Source organism: Cherax quadricarinatus, chromosome 7 (assembly GCF_038502225.1).
Source record: "Cherax quadricarinatus isolate ZL_2023a chromosome 7, ASM3850222v1, whole genome shotgun sequence".
Taxonomy (NCBI): domain Eukaryota; kingdom Metazoa; phylum Arthropoda; class Malacostraca; order Decapoda; family Parastacidae; genus Cherax; species Cherax quadricarinatus.
In genome coordinates, this window is record NC_091298.1 from 64,674,334 (window position 1) to 64,690,058 (window position 15,725).

Genomic DNA, 15,725 nt, shown 5'->3' on the forward strand with positions numbered 1-15,725 from the left:
AGGCAGCAGAGACACAAGTGGTGGGCATCAAGAAGGCAGCAGAGAAACAGGTGGTGGGCATCAAGAAGGCAGCAGAGACACAGGTGGTGGACATCAAGAAGGCAGCAGAGGAGACACAGGTGGTGGGCATCAAGAAGGCAGCAGAGAAACAGGTGGTTGGCATCAAGAAGGCAGCAGAGACACAGGTGGTGGACATCAAGAATGCAGCAGAGAAACAGGTGGTGGACATCAAGAAGGCAGCAGAGACACAGGTGGTGGACATCAAGAAGGCAGCAGAGAAACAGGTGGTGGACATCAAGAAGGCAGCAGAGACACAGGTGGTGGACATCAAGAAGGCAGCAGAGACACAGGTGATGGACATCAAGAAGGCAGCAGAGACACAGGTGGTGGGCATCAAGAAGGCAGCAGAGACACAGGTGATGGACATCAAGAAGGCAGCAGAGACACAGGTGGTGGGCATCAAGAAGGCAGCAGAGACACAGGTGGTGGACATCAAGAAGGCAGCAGAGAAACAGGTGGTGGACATCAAGAAGGCAGCAGAGACACAGGTGGTGGACATCAAGAAGGCAGCAGAGAAACAGGTGGTGGACATCAAGAAGGCAGCAGAGACACAGGTGGTGGACATCAAGAAGGCAGCAGAGACACAGGTGATGGACATCAAGAAGGCAGCAGAGACACAGGTGGTGGGCATCAAGAAGGCAGCAGAGACACAGGTGGTGGACATCAAGAAGGCAGCAGAGAAACAGGTGGTGGACATCAAGAAGGCAGCAGAGACACAGGTGGTGGGCATCAAGAAGGCAGCAGAGAAACAGGTGGTGGGCATCAAGAAGGCAGCAGAGACACAGGTGGTGGACATCAAGAAGGCAGCAGAGAAACAGGTGGTGGGCATCAAGAAGGCAGCAGAGACACAGGTGGTGGGCATCAAGAAGGCAGCAGAGACACAGGTGGTGGACATCAAGAAGGCAGCAGAGAAACAGGTGGCTGGCATCAAGAAGGCAACAGAGAAACAGGTGGTGGGCATCAAGAAGGCAGCAGACGAGACACAGGTGGTGGGCATCAAGAAGGCAGCAGAGAAACAGGTGGTGGGCATCAAGAAGGCAGCAGAGACACAGGTGGTGGGCATCAAGAAGGCAGTAGAGGAGACACAGGTGGTGGGCATCAAGAAAGCAGCAGAGAAACAGGTGGTGGGCATCAAGAAGGCAGCAGAGAAACAGGTGGTGGGCATCAAGAAGGCAGCAGAGAAACCGGTGGTGGGCATCAAGAAGGCAACAGAGAAACAGGTGGTGGGCATCAAGAAGGCAGCACAGACACAAGTGGTGGACATCAAGAAGGCAGCAGAGGAGACACAGGTGGTGGACATCAAGAAGGCAGCAGAGAAACAGGTGGTTGGCATCAAGAAGGCAGCAGAGAAACAGGTGGTGGGCATCAAGAAGGCAGCAGAGGAGACACAGGTGGTGGGCATCAAGAAGGCAGCAGAGGAGACACAGGTGGTGGGCATCAAGAAGGCAGCAGAGGAGACACAGGTGGTGGGCATCAAGAAGGCAGCAGAGGAGACACAGGTGGTGGGCATCAAGAAGGCAGCAGAGGAGACACAGGTGGTGGGCATCAAGAAGGCAGCAGAGGAGACACAGGTGGTGGGCATCAAGAAGGCAGCAGAGAAACAGGTGGTGGGCATCAAGAAGGCAGCAGAGGAGACACAGGTGGTGGGCATCAAGAAGGCAGCAGAGGAGACACAGGTGGTGGGAATCAAGAAGGCAGCAGAGGAGACACAGGTGGTGGGCATCAAGAAGGCAGCAGAGGAGACACAGGTGGTGGGCATCAAGAAGACAGCAGAGAAACAGGTGGTGGGCATCAAGAAGGCAGCAGAGGAGACACAGGTGGTGGGCATCAAGAAGGCAGCAGAGGAGACACAGGTGGTGGGCATCAAGAAGGCAGCAGAGAAACAGGTGGTGGGCATCAAGAAGGCAGCAGAGACACAGGTGGTGGACATCAAGAAGGCAGCAGAGGAGACACAGGTGGTGGGCATCAAGAATGCAGCAGAGGAGACACATGTGGTGGGCATCAAGAAGGCAGCAGAGGAGACACAGTTGGTGGGCATCAAGAAGGCAGCAGAGGAGACAGAGGTGGTGGCATCAAGAAGGCAGCAGAGGAGACACAGGTGGTGGACATCAAGAAGGCAGCAGAGACACAGGTGGTGGACATCAAGAAGGCAGCAGAGGAGACACAGGTAGTGGGCATCAAGAAGGCAGCAGAGACACAGGTGGTGGGCATCAAGAAGGCAGCAGAGGAGACACAGGTGGTGGGCATCAAGAAGGCAGCAGAGGAGACACAGGTGGTGGACATCAAGAAGGCAGCAGAGACACAGGTGGTGGGCATCAAGAAGGCAGCAGAGGAGACACAGGTGGTGGGCATCAAGAAGGCAGCAGAGGAGACACAGGTGGTGGACATCAAGAAGGCAGCAGAGGAGACACAGGTGGTGGGAATCAAGAAGGCAGCAGAGGAGACACAGGTGGTGGACATCATGAAGGCAGCAGAGACACAGGTGGTGGGCATCAAGAATTCAGCAGAGGAGACACAGGTGGTGGGCATCAAGAAGGCAGCAGAGGAGGCACAGGTGGTGGGCATCAAGAAGGCAGCAGAGGAGACACAGGTGGTGGGCATCAAGAAGGCAGCAGAGGAGACACAGGTGGTGGGCATCAAGAAGGCAGCAGAGGAGACACAGGTGGTGGACATCAAGAAGGCAGCAGAGACACAGGTGGTGGGCATCAAGAACGCAGCAGAGGAGACACAGGTGGTTTGCATCAAGAAGGCAGCAGAGGAGACACAGGTGGTGGGCATCAAGAAGGCAGCAGAGGAGACACAGGTCGTGGGCATCAAGAAGGCAGCAGAGGAGACACAGGTGGTGGGCATCAAGAAAGCAGCAGAGGAGACACAGGTGGTGGGCATCAAGAAGGCAGCAGAGGAGACACAGGTGGTGGGCATCAAGAAGGCAGCAGAGGAGACACAGGTGGTGGGCATCAAGAAGGCAGCAGAGGAGACACAGGTGGTGGGCATCAAGAAGGCAGCAGAGGAGACACAGGTGGTGGACATCAAGAAGGCAGCAGAGACACAGGTGGTGGGCATCAAGAAGGCAGCAGAGGAGACACAGGTGGTGGGCATCAAGAAGGCAGCAGAGGAGACACAGGTGGTGGGCATCAAGAAGGCAGCAGAGGAGACACAGGTCGTGGGCATCAAGAAGGCAGCAGAGGAGACACAGGTGGTGGGCATCAAGAAGGCAGCAGAGACACAGGTGGTGGGCATCAAGAAGGCAGCAGATGAGACACAGGAGGTGAGCATCAAGAAGGCAGCAGAGGAGACACAGGTGGTGGGCATCAAGAAGGCAGCAGAGGAGACACAGGTGGTGGGCATCAAGAAGGCAGCAGAGGAGACACAGGTGGTGGGCATCAAGAAGGCAGCAGAGGAGACACAGGTGGTGGGCATCAAGAAGGCAGCAGAGGAGACACAGGTGGTGGGCATCAAGAAGGCAGCAGAGGAGACACAGGTGGTGGGCATCAAGAAGGCAGCAGAGGAGACACAGGTGGTGGGCATCAAGAAGGCAGCAGAGGAGACACAGGTGGTGGGCATCAAGAAGGCAGCAGAGGAGACACAGGTGGTGGGCATCAAGAAGGCAGCATAGGAGACACAGGTGGTGGGCATCAAGAAGGCAGCAGAGGAGACACAGGTGGTGGGCATCAAGAAGGCAGCAGAGACACAGGTGGTGGGCATCAAGAAGGCAGCAGAGGAGACACAGGTGGTGGGCATCAAGAAGGCAGCAGAGGAGACACAGGTCGTGGGGATCAAGAAGGCAGCAGAGGAGACACAGGTGGTGGGCATCAAGAAGGCAGCAGAGACACAGGTGGTGGGCATCAAGAAGGCAGCAGAGGAGACACAGGTGGTGAGCATCAAGAAGGCAGCAGAGGAGACACAGGTGGTGGACATCAAGAAGGCAGCAGAGACACAGGTGGTGGGCATCAAGAAGGCAGCAGAGGAGACACAGGTGGTGGGCATCAAGAAGGCAGCAGAGGAGACACAGGTGGTGGGCATCAAGAAGGCAGCAGAGGAGACACAGGTGGTGGACATCAAGAAGGCAGCAGAGACACAGGTGGTGGGCATCAAGAAGGCAGCAGAGGAGACACAGGTGGTGAGCATCAAGAAGGCAGCAGAGGAGACACAGGTGGTGGGCATCAAGAAGGGAGCAGAGGAGACACAGGTGGTGTGCATCAAGAAGGCAGCAGAGGAGACACAGGTGGTGGGCATCAAGAAGGCAGCAGAGGAGACACAGGTGGTGGCTATCAAGAAGGCAGCAGAGGAGACACAGGTGGTGAGCATCAAGAAGGCAGCAGAGACACAGGTGGTGGGCATCAAGAAGGCAGCAAAGGAGACACAGGTGGTGGGCATCAAGAAGGCAGCAGAGGAGACACAGGTGGTGGGCATCAAGAAGGCAGCAGAGGAGACACAGGTGGTGACCATCAAGAAGGCAGCAGAGGAGACACAGGTGGTGGCCATCAAGAAGGCAGCAGAGGAGACACAGGTGGTGGGCATCAAGAAGGCAGCAGAGGAGACACAGGTGGTGGGCATCAAGAAGGCAGCAGAGGAGACACAGGTGGTGGGCATCAAGAAGGCAGCAGAGGAGACACAGGTGGTGGGCATCAAGAAGGCAGCAGAGGAGACACAGGTGGTGGGCATCAAGAAGGCAGCAGAGACACAGGTGGTGGGCATCAAGAAGGCAGCAGAGGAGACACAGGTGGTGGGCATCAAGAAGGCAGCAGAGGAGACACAGGTGGTGGGCATCAAGAAGGCAGCAGAGACACAGGTGGTGGGCATCAAGAAGGCAGCAGAGGAGACACAGGTGGTGGGCATCAAGAAGGCAGCAGAGACACAGGTGGTGGGCATCAAGAAGGCAGCAGAGGAGACACAGGTGGTGGGCATCAAGAAGGCAGCAGAGGAGACACAGGTGGTGGGCATCAAGAAGGCAGCAGAGGAGACACAGGTGGTGGACATCAAGAAGGCAGCAGAGACACAGGTGGTGGGCATCAAGAAGGCAGCAGAGGAGACACAGGTGGTGGGCATCAAGAAGGCAGCAGAGGAGACACAGGTGGTGGGCATCAAGAAGGCAGCAGAGGAGACACAGGTCGTGGGCATCAAGAAGGCAGCAGAGGAGACACAGGTGGTGGGCATCAAGAAGGCAGCAGAGACACAGGTGGTGGGCATCAAGAAGGCAGCAGATGAGACACAGGAGGTGAGCATCAAGAAGGCAGCAGAGGAGACACAGGTGGTGGGCATCAAGAAGGCAGCAGAGGAGACACAGGTGGTGGGCATCAAGAAGGCAGCAGAGGAGACACAGGTGGTGGGCATCAAGAAGGCAGCAGAGGAGACACAGGTGGTGGGCATCAAGAAGGCAGCAGAGGAGACACAGGTGGTGGGCATCAAGAAGGCAGCAGAGGAGACACAGGTGGTGGGCATCAAGAAGGCAGCAGAGGAGACACAGGTGGTGGGCATCAAGAAGGCAGCAGAGGAGACACAGGTGGTGGGCATCAAGAAGGCAGCAGAGGAGACACAGGTGGTGGGCATCAAGAAGGCAGCATAGGAGACACAGGTGGTGGGCATCAAGAAGGCAGCAGAGGAGACACAGGTGGTGGGCATCAAGAAGGCAGCAGAGACACAGGTGGTGGGCATCAAGAAGGCAGCAGAGGAGACACAGGTGGTGGGCATCAAGAAGGCAGCAGAGGAGACACAGGTCGTGGGCATCAAGAAGGCAGCAGAGGAGACACAGGTGGTGGGCATCAAGAAGGCAGCAGAGACACAGGTGGTGGGCATCAAGAAGGCAGCAGAGGAGACACAGGTGGTGAGCATCAAGAAGGCAGCAGAGGAGACACAGGTGGTGGACATCAAGAAGGCAGCAGAGACACAGGTGGTGGGCATCAAGAAGGCAGCAGAGGAGACACAGGTGGTGGGCATCAAGAAGGCAGCAGAGGAGACACAGGTGGTGGGCATCAAGAAGGCAGCAGAGGAGACACAGGTGGTGGACATCAAGAAGGCAGCAGAGACACAGGTGGTGGGCATCAAGAAGGCAGCAGAGGAGACACAGGTGGTGAGCATCAAGAAGGCAGCAGAGGAGACACAGGTGGTGGGCATCAAGAAGGGAGCAGAGGAGACACAGGTGGTGTGCATCAAGAAGGCAGCAGAGGAGACACAGGTGGTGGGCATCAAGAAGGCAGCAGAGGAGACACAGGTGGTGGCTATCAAGAAGGCAGCAGAGGAGACACAGGTGGTGAGCATCAAGAAGGCAGCAGAGACACAGGTGGTGGGCATCAAGAAGGCAGCAAAGGAGACACAGGTGGTGGGCATCAAGAAGGCAGCAGAGGAGACACAGGTGGTGGGCATCAAGAAGGCAGCAGAGGAGACACAGGTGGTGGGCATCAAGAAGGCAGCAGAGGAGACACAGGTGGTGGCCATCAAGAAGGCAGCAGAGGAGACACAGGTGGTGGGCATCAAGAAGGCAGCAGAGGAGACACAGGTGGTGGGCATCAAGAAGGCAGCAGAGGAGACACAGGTGGTGGGCATCAAGAAGGCAGCAGAGGAGACACAGGTGGTGGGCATCAAGAAGGCAGCAGAGGAGACACAGGTGGTGGGCATCAAGAAGGCAGCAGAGACACAGGTGGTGGGCATCAAGAAGGCAGCAGAGGAGACACAGGTGGTGGGCATCAAGAAGGCAGCAGAGGAGACACAGGTGGTGGGCATCAAGAAGGCAGCAGAGACACAGGTGGTGGGCATCAAGAAGGCAGCAGAGGAGACACAGGTGGTGGGCATCAAGAAGGCAGCAGAGACACAGGTGGTGGGCATCAAGAAGGCAGCAGAGGAGACACAGGTGGTGGGCATCAAGAAGGCAGCAGAGGAGACACAGGTGGTGGGCATCAAGAAAGCAGCAGAGACACAGGTGGTGGGCATCAAGAAGGCAGCAGAGACACAGGTGGTGGGCATCAAGAAGGCAGCAGAGGAGACACAGGTGGTGGGCATCAAGAAGGCAGCAGAGGAGACACAGGTGGTGGGCATCAAGAAGGCAGCAGAGGAGACACAGGTGGTGGGCATCAAGAAGGCAGCAGAGGAGACACAGGTGGTGGACATCATGAAGGCAGCAGAGGAGACACAGGTGGTGGGCATCAAGAAGGCAGCAGAGGAGACACAGGTGGTGGGCATCAAGAAGGCAGCAGAGGAGACACAGGTGGTGGGCATCAAGAAGGCAGCAGAGACACAGGTGGTGGGCATCAAGAAGGCAGCAGAGACACAGGTGGTGGGCATCAAGAAGGCAGCAGAGGAGACACAGGTGGTGGGCATCAAGAAGGCAGCAGAGACACGGGTGGTGGGCATCAAGAAGGCAGCAGAGACACAGGTGGTGGCCATCAAGAAGGCAGCAGAGGAGACACAGGTGGTGGGCATCAAGAAAGCAGCAGAGACACAGGTGGTGGGCATCAAGAAGGCAGCAGAGGAGACACAGGTGGTGGGCATCAAGAAGGCAGCAGAGACACAGGTGGTGGGCATCAAGAAGGCAGCAGAGGAGACACAGTTGGTGGGCATCAAGAAGGCAGCAGAGACACAGGTGGTGGGCATTAAGAAGGCAGCAGAGGAGACACAGGTGGTGGGCATCAAGAAGGCAGCAGAGACACAGGTGGTGGGCATCAAGAAGGCAGCAGAGACACAGGTGGTGGGCATCAAGAAGGCAGCAGAGGAGACACAGGTGGTGGGCATCAAGAAGGCAGCAGAGACACAGGTGGTGGGCATCAAGAAGGCAGCAGAGACACAGGTGGTGGGCATCAAGAAGGCAGCAGAGGAGACACAGGTGGTGGGCATCAAGAAGGCAGCAGAGACACAGGTGGTGGGCATCAAGAAGGCAGCAGAGACACAGGTGGTGGGCATCAAGAAGGCAGCAGAGACACAGGTGGTGGGCATCAAGAAGGCAGCAGAGACAGGTGGTAGGCATCAAGAAGGCAGCAGAGACACAGGTGGTGGTCATCAAGAAGGCAGCAGAGACACAGGTGGTGGGCATCAAGAAGGCAGCAGAGACACAGGTGGTGGGCATCAAGAAGGCAGCAGAGGAGACACAGGTGGTGTGCATCAAGAAGGCAGCAGAGACACAGGTGGTAGGCATCAGGAAGGCAGCAGAGACACAGGTGGTAGGCATCAAGAAGGCAGCAGAGACACAGGTGGTGGGCATCAAGAAGGCAGCAGAGACACAGGTGGTGGGCATCAAGAAGGCAGCAGAGACACAGGTGATGGGCATCAAGAAGGCAGCAGAGTGCTAGCCAACAATCACAGACCAGCAGCACTAACATCACACATCATTAAAGTCTTTGAAATGTTGACTAGAGGACAAATTACAAATTTTATGTAACAAGTCAATCCACACAACACAAACCATTGTGTTTGCAAAGGTGTTCCCCTGTGATCGTATTTGCTTGGACCTTCTCTTTTCTGTAATATTGCAAGCTCCTGATGATGTGTTGATTGCAACACGAAAGGCCTAAAGCTATCATACTAGTGGTACACTCTGTAATCATTATTTAACTACATGTAAACCACAAATTAACCAAATTCTGTAAACTCAGCATTGTAATCCTTATAGAGAATAAACTTAGTATTCAACTCCCCCTGTGTTTGCCTTGCACACAGACGCACACACACATAGTGGGAGGACTCTGACAGTCACCTGCAGGGGCCAGAAACAGCTGAGCAGGAAAGATAGTCCACTGAGCATAGGGGCCTCAGCCAGGGAAGGGATTGAAGGAAGGAAGGAACGTTCCAATGGAAGGAATCAAAACACCTCAGAGGATGCAATGGAAGACAGTGGGAAGAGGAAAGGGAGAGATCAATTTTTGTCTATGAGCTCCAGGAAGTTGAAGGGGAAACCTACGATGAAAGAAAACAGGAGAAGAAAAAAGTGATTGAAGGTATCATGAAAGCAGTAGGTGAGGGCAACATAACCCAGGTGGCAAATTTTCGGAGAACTGGGTGGTTTGCAAGGGGACTTAAACGGCCTCTCAAAGTAATTTTCAAGGCAGAATCAACTCGAACCATGATCCTGCAGGAGAAAGCACAACTGAGAGACAAACAAGAGTACCAGAGTGTGTACCTCGATCGAGACAGAACACAAGAGGAAAGGATGATACTGAAAGAGAGAGTAGAAAGAGTGAAAGGAGGAACGAGAGGAAATGACAAAGATTGGCAGAAGAACCCAGATGTAGGTGGAAGGGTAAAGCACACTCTCCAGAAACACCCGCAGAAGGACTCCAACTGCGACAACCCCAAGGCAACTGAACAATCTAAACCGACACTCACACACTGAGTCCTCTGTCCCCACCCCTATAGCAACCCCCTATGGGAACTCTGCCTCCACCCCACCCCATTGCAACCCCACACAGGTTCCCACCAGGGCTCCCGGTCCCCCAACCCCAATTTTCACCCAGGATCACAGTTTTAGAAAAGAAGTTGAAGGTTTAGTACACGAACGCAGATGGAATAACGAATAAATACGAGGAGTGGCAGGAAAGAATCAATAAGAAGTCCCCAGACATTATAGCAGTCACAGAAACGAAACTCAATGAGACAATAACAGATGCAATCTTCCCACCAGGATATCAGATCCTGAGTAAAAATAGAAGGAGCAGAGGAGGAAGAGGGGTTGCACTGCTCATTAAAAAAACGATGGAGATTTGATGAAATGGAAAGCATGGACGAGACTGGAGGAAGGGATTACATAATAGGTACACTTTAGTCTGGGGAACATAAGGTAGTCATTGCCGTGATGCATAATCCACCACAGAACTGCAGGAGGCCAAGAGAGGAATATGAAGAGAGCAACAGAGCAATGGTGGACACACTGGCCGAGGTGGCAAAAAGAGCTCACTCGAGCAGAGCAAAGTTACTGGTTATGGGCGATGTCAATCAACCACAGGGAGATCGACTGGAAAAACCTGGAACCACATGGGGGTCCTGAAACATGGAGAGCCAAGATGATGGATGTGGTACTGGGAAACCTCATGCATCAACATGTTAAGGACACTACCAGAGAGAGAGGGGAGGATGAACCAGCAAGACTGGACCTTGTGTTCACTCTGAGCAGTTCAGACATTGAGGCCATCACATATGAGAGGTTCCTTGGAGCTAATGATCACATGGTTCTGTGTTTTGAATACATAGTAGAGTTACAAGTGGAGAGGGTAACAGGAGTTGAATGGGAAAAGCCAAACTATAAAAGGGGGGACTACACAGGTAAGAGGAACTTCTTGCAGGACAGAGAACTGGCAGGAAAGTCAGTAAATGAAATGATGGAATTCGTAACAACAAAATCCAAGGAGGTAGAGGAAAGGTTTGTTCCCAAGTGCAACAGAAATAATGGGAAGACCAGATCGAGCCCTTGGTTTACCCGAAGGTGTAGGGAGGCAAAAACTAAGTGTGCTAGAGAATGGAAAATGTACAGAAGGTAAAGAACCCAGGAAAATAAGGAGATTAGTCGAAGAACCAGAAACGAGTATGCACAGATAAGGAGGGAGACCCAACGACAATACGAAAACGACATAGCATCGAAAGTCAAGTCTGATCCGAAACTGCTGTATAGCCACATTAGGAGGAAGACAACAGTCAAAGACCAGGTGATCAGACTGAGGAAAGAAGGTGGGGAACTCACAAGAAACGATCAAGAGGTATGTGAGGAGCTCAACACGAGATTCAAGGAAGTATTCACACTAAATAGGAAGGGCTCTGGGAAGACAAAACAGAAGGGAACACTAACAAGGAATGTACCAACAAGTGTTGGATGACATACACACAGCTGAGGAGGAGGTGCAGAAGCTGCTAAGAGACCTTGACACCTCAAAGGCGATGGGACCAGACAACAACTCCCCGTGGGTCCTTAGAGAAGGAGCAGAGATGCTGTGTGTCCCACTAACCACAATCTTCAACAAATCCCTTCAAACTAGGCAACTACCTGAGGTATAGAAGATGGCAAATGTAGTCTCCATTTCTAAGAAAGGAGACAGAAACGAGGTACTAAACTACAGACCTGTGTCAGTGACGTGTATAGTATGCAAAGTCATGGAGAAGATTATCAGGAGGAGAATGGTGGAGCACCTGGAATGAAACAAAATAATAAGCGGCAACCAGCACGGATTCATGGAAGGCAAATCCTCTGTCACAAACCTTCTGGAGTAAGACACGAGAGAGAGGGGTGCGTTGATTGTATTTTCCTGGACTGCAGGAAGGCCTTCGACACAGTTCCTAACAAGAGATTAGTGCAGAAGCTGGAGGATCAAGCACGTATAACAGGGATGGCACTGCAATGGATCAGAGAATACCTGACAGGAAGGCAACAACGAGTCATGGTATGTGATGAGGTATCACAGTGGGCGCCTGTGACGAGCGGGGTCCCACAGGGGTTAGTCCTAGGACCAGTGTTATTTTTGGTATATGTGAATGACATGATGGAAGGGATACTCTGAAGTGTCCCTGTTCGCAGATGACGTGAAGTTAATGAGGAGAATTAAATCAGATGAGGATCAGGCAGGACTACAAAGAGACCTGGACAGACTGGACACCTGGTCCTGCAACTGGCTTCTCGAATTCAACCCTGCCAAATGCAAAGTCATGAAGATTGGGGAAGGACAAAGAAGACCGCAGACAGAGTATAGGCTAGGTGGACAAAGACTGCAAACCTCGCTCAAGGAGAAAGATCTTGGGGTGACCATAACACCGAGCACGTCATCGGAGGCACACGTCAACCAGATAACTGCTGCAGCATATGGGCGCCTGGCAAACCTGAGAATAGCGTTCCGATACCTTAGTAAGGAATCGTTCAAGACACTGTACACTGTGTACGTCAGGCCCATACTGGAGTATGCAGCACCAGTTTGGAACCCACACCTGGTCAAGCACGTCAAGAAATTAGAGAAAGTGCAAAGGTTTGCAACAAGGCTAGTTCCAGAGCTCAAGGGAATGTCCTACGAAGAAAACTCAAGGGAAATCGGCCTGATGATACTGGAGGACAGGAGGGCCAGGGGAGACATGATAACGACATACAAAATACTGCGTGGAATAGATAAAATGGACAGAGACAGGATGTTCCAGAGATGGGACACAGAAACAAGGGGACACACTTGGAAGCTGAAGACTCAGACGAGTCAAAGGGATGTTAGGAAGTATTTCTTCAGTCATAAAGTCGTCAGGAAGTGGAATAATCTAGCAAGTGATGTAGTGGAGGCAGGAACCATACATAGCTTTAAGACGAGGTATGACAAAGCTCAGGGAGCAGAGAGAGAGAGAGAGAGAGGACCTAGTAGCGATCAGTGAAGAGGTGGGGCCAGGAGCTGAGTCTCAACCCCTGCAACCACAATTAGGTAAGTATACACACACACACACACACACACACGAGAGAGAGAGAGAGAGAGAGAGAGAGAGAGAGAGAGTTCTTAACACTAACGCTACCAGTTTAGCCAGTAAGTAACTCGCAGCAGGAATGGCGTCAGTGTATTTACATACCAATATTTTTTCCTCCTTGGTACGACCCACGATAACAGGATAACGTAGAGGTATCTAGTTTTTTCTGCTAGGTGGGCAGGGAAAGGCAGGGAAGTGCAGGGAATGGCAGGAGGTCAGGGAAGGGCAGGGGAGGGAAGGGTTTGTCCATGAATTTCGCCAACCCATATCAAGCGGTCACCCCACTGTTACACACAATCTCCACTACACCAAACTGTCTCCCCACTGTGACAAACGGTCCCCCTACTGTGACAAATGGTCTCTCCCCACTGTGACAAACGGTCTCCCTCCACTGTGCAACTCTGCATAACCCAAACAAGGATGGAGAACGAAATTAGGGCACCTCACGAATGCTGAATAACAGCTACGAATGCCAAGACTGTCAGACGAACAGGAACAGCCATCACAGAAGAACGCAGGGAGCATCTTGCAAGCCAGGGAGCCAGCAACACCATCAGGACACCTCTTTCAGCTTCAAAACTGAACTAGAAATCCAAACCAACCCATTTCCATGGTTACTGAGGGAAGGAGTAGAAACCCTGTGCAACTTAAGGCAAACCACACCACGGGCGGGGATAGAATCGAGGGTTCTATCCCCACCCGTGGTATGGTTTGTTTGCAGTTGTGTCATTACGATTTCGTGAGTCAACTTAAGGCATTGAATATCCCCTAGATGATAATAATAATAATAATAATAATAATTATACAGACCATAGCTGACATCAATGACATACTGCTATATAGAGAGACCCCTGTTATGCAGAGCATTTCCCGCAAATTAGGTTAATTTTGTCCCCAGGATGTGACCCACACCGGTCCACTAACACCCAGGTACCTATTTTATTGATAAGTGAACACTGACAGCAGGTATCTTAAGAAAACACGCCCCTAATGTTTTCCGCCTGTATGGGGGATCAAACCACGGACCTCACTGTGTGAGCTGAGTGCGTTATCAACCGAGCTATATGCTTGCTGTTCCTGCCTACCCGGAGTCTACCTGAAGGGTGTTCCGGGCCTGGTCCATAACCAGGCCTCGTGGTGGATCAGGACCTGATCAACCAGGCTGTTACTGGTGGTTGCAGGTAAACCGACGTACGAACCACAGCCTGGCTGGTCAGGTACTGACTCTAGATGCCTGTCCAGCTCCCTCTTGAAGATAGCCAGGGGTCTATTAGTAATCCCCTCTTACGTATACTGGGAGGCAGTTGAACAGTCTTGGGCCCCTGACACTTATTGTGTTATCCTAGTGTTGCTGTAGTTTATTCCTCAAGGAGAAAAATACGGTGAAAAGTGTGTTGTTTAAAACGCAGGAAGTGAGAAGGAATAAAGCCATGAACAAGTTGAGGGACTGATTACCTCAAACTCCCTCTGATCTTCACCATTCTTGTTTGTATAGGACTGATGAAGCCAGTGTGGCGGAACGTTACCACAATAAAGATACATAAGAACATATGAACATAAGAAAGGAGGAACACTACAGTAGGCCTGTTGGCCCATACTTGGCAAGTCCTTATCAACCTTTCGGAATTGTACACCATTATCATAGTGTGTTAATGGGGTGGTTAAACAGTACAGACTGACAGATAATGGGAGGTATGACTGGGATCATAAAGGAGGAACACTGAAGAGGGCCTACTGGCACTGGCTCATACCAGGCAGATTCTCCTCAGTCACTGGAAAGCAGAATCACGAGCTAAGGAGACTACTTCCACGGGGAGAAAAGAGTGTTGACGCAAAGGGGAAATCAGGTGTCTCAGATCCCAGACAAGAGGTCTGGGATCTGAGACACCTCCACTTGTTCCTGAAAGGTCAGCTGACCCTCGCTGAAGCTTCAGGCTGAAGGGAAAAACTACAGCAGTCACCACCGAGACATTGAGATCACTCACACGACAGCCAGAAGACCTTTTAAGAAACTGTTGGGCCTTTTAAGATTTTTAGTTAAAGTTCCATAAGTGTGATGGTAAAATGGCTTTGAAAAACCGGCGAGTTGACGAATGGGTTTCCTCAGTGCAATACGAAGAATAACAGTGGACAACAAGGAGGAGTTTGAGGTACTTAGGTTAGGTAAAGCGCCACGTAGTGAGGGACAACCAGCCTCAACCCACGTCAACTGGACTAGACTGACGGGCGGTGCTGAGGTCAACAATTCCCTGTAAATGACCTACAATCATTTACACAGAATGTTACGTAAATAACCCTCCCATAGGAGAGAAAGAGAGGAACTTACGACGACGTTTCGGTCCGACTTGGACCACTTACAAGTCACAAATGTGATTTGTAAATGGTCCAAGTCGGGCCGAAATGTCTTGGTATGTTCCTCTCTTCTGTGTGCGGGCCATTTATTAATTGTTCCGCTCACGATATTGTGAGAATTTTGTATGTATATGTGAACTCTTCCCTCACGGGTAATTGCTATAAGAGTCATTGAAAGAGAAGGTTCTGGGGTAAACAGCACACCGAACATATCACCAGCACCAGAGGGGAGACTAACAGAGCTTGTCTGAAGCCTCGAGGGGATTTAAACAAAGGAGAGTTGAGGGTATTCAGAGCCATGTACGTCATGAACATGATCGAATACGTGACTCTACACACACACACACACACACACACACACACACACACACACACACACACACACGCACGCACGCACACATATTTAGTATTCCCAGGACAGTAAAATGTAAACATTACTGGATGACTCAGATCAACATCAACGATATATATAACTTGCTAAAATTATTCTAGCCTGTTATGTCTGCAGTTACAGTTATGTGTATCTACTCCAGATACACACACACACACACACATACTCACACACACACGCACACGCACACACGCGCTCGCGCGCAGGTTCAGAGATGACAAGTCCTATCTCACAGTCCTTATGAAGTTCCTTGAGAAAGTAACAGAAGTGGGACAGGTTAGAGAGGGATGGGTGAACTGCATATTCTTGGACTACAAGAAGGCAATTGATACTGTACCTCACAAGACTGGGAAAAAAGGCTTGAAGACCAGGCAAGTATAACAAAAAATAAACTAAATAATAATAATAATAATAATAATAATAATAATAATAATAATAATAATAATAATAATAATAATATATTTATTTCTAGAAGTTTATGTAAAACGTATACAGACCATAGTTCACATCAGTGATA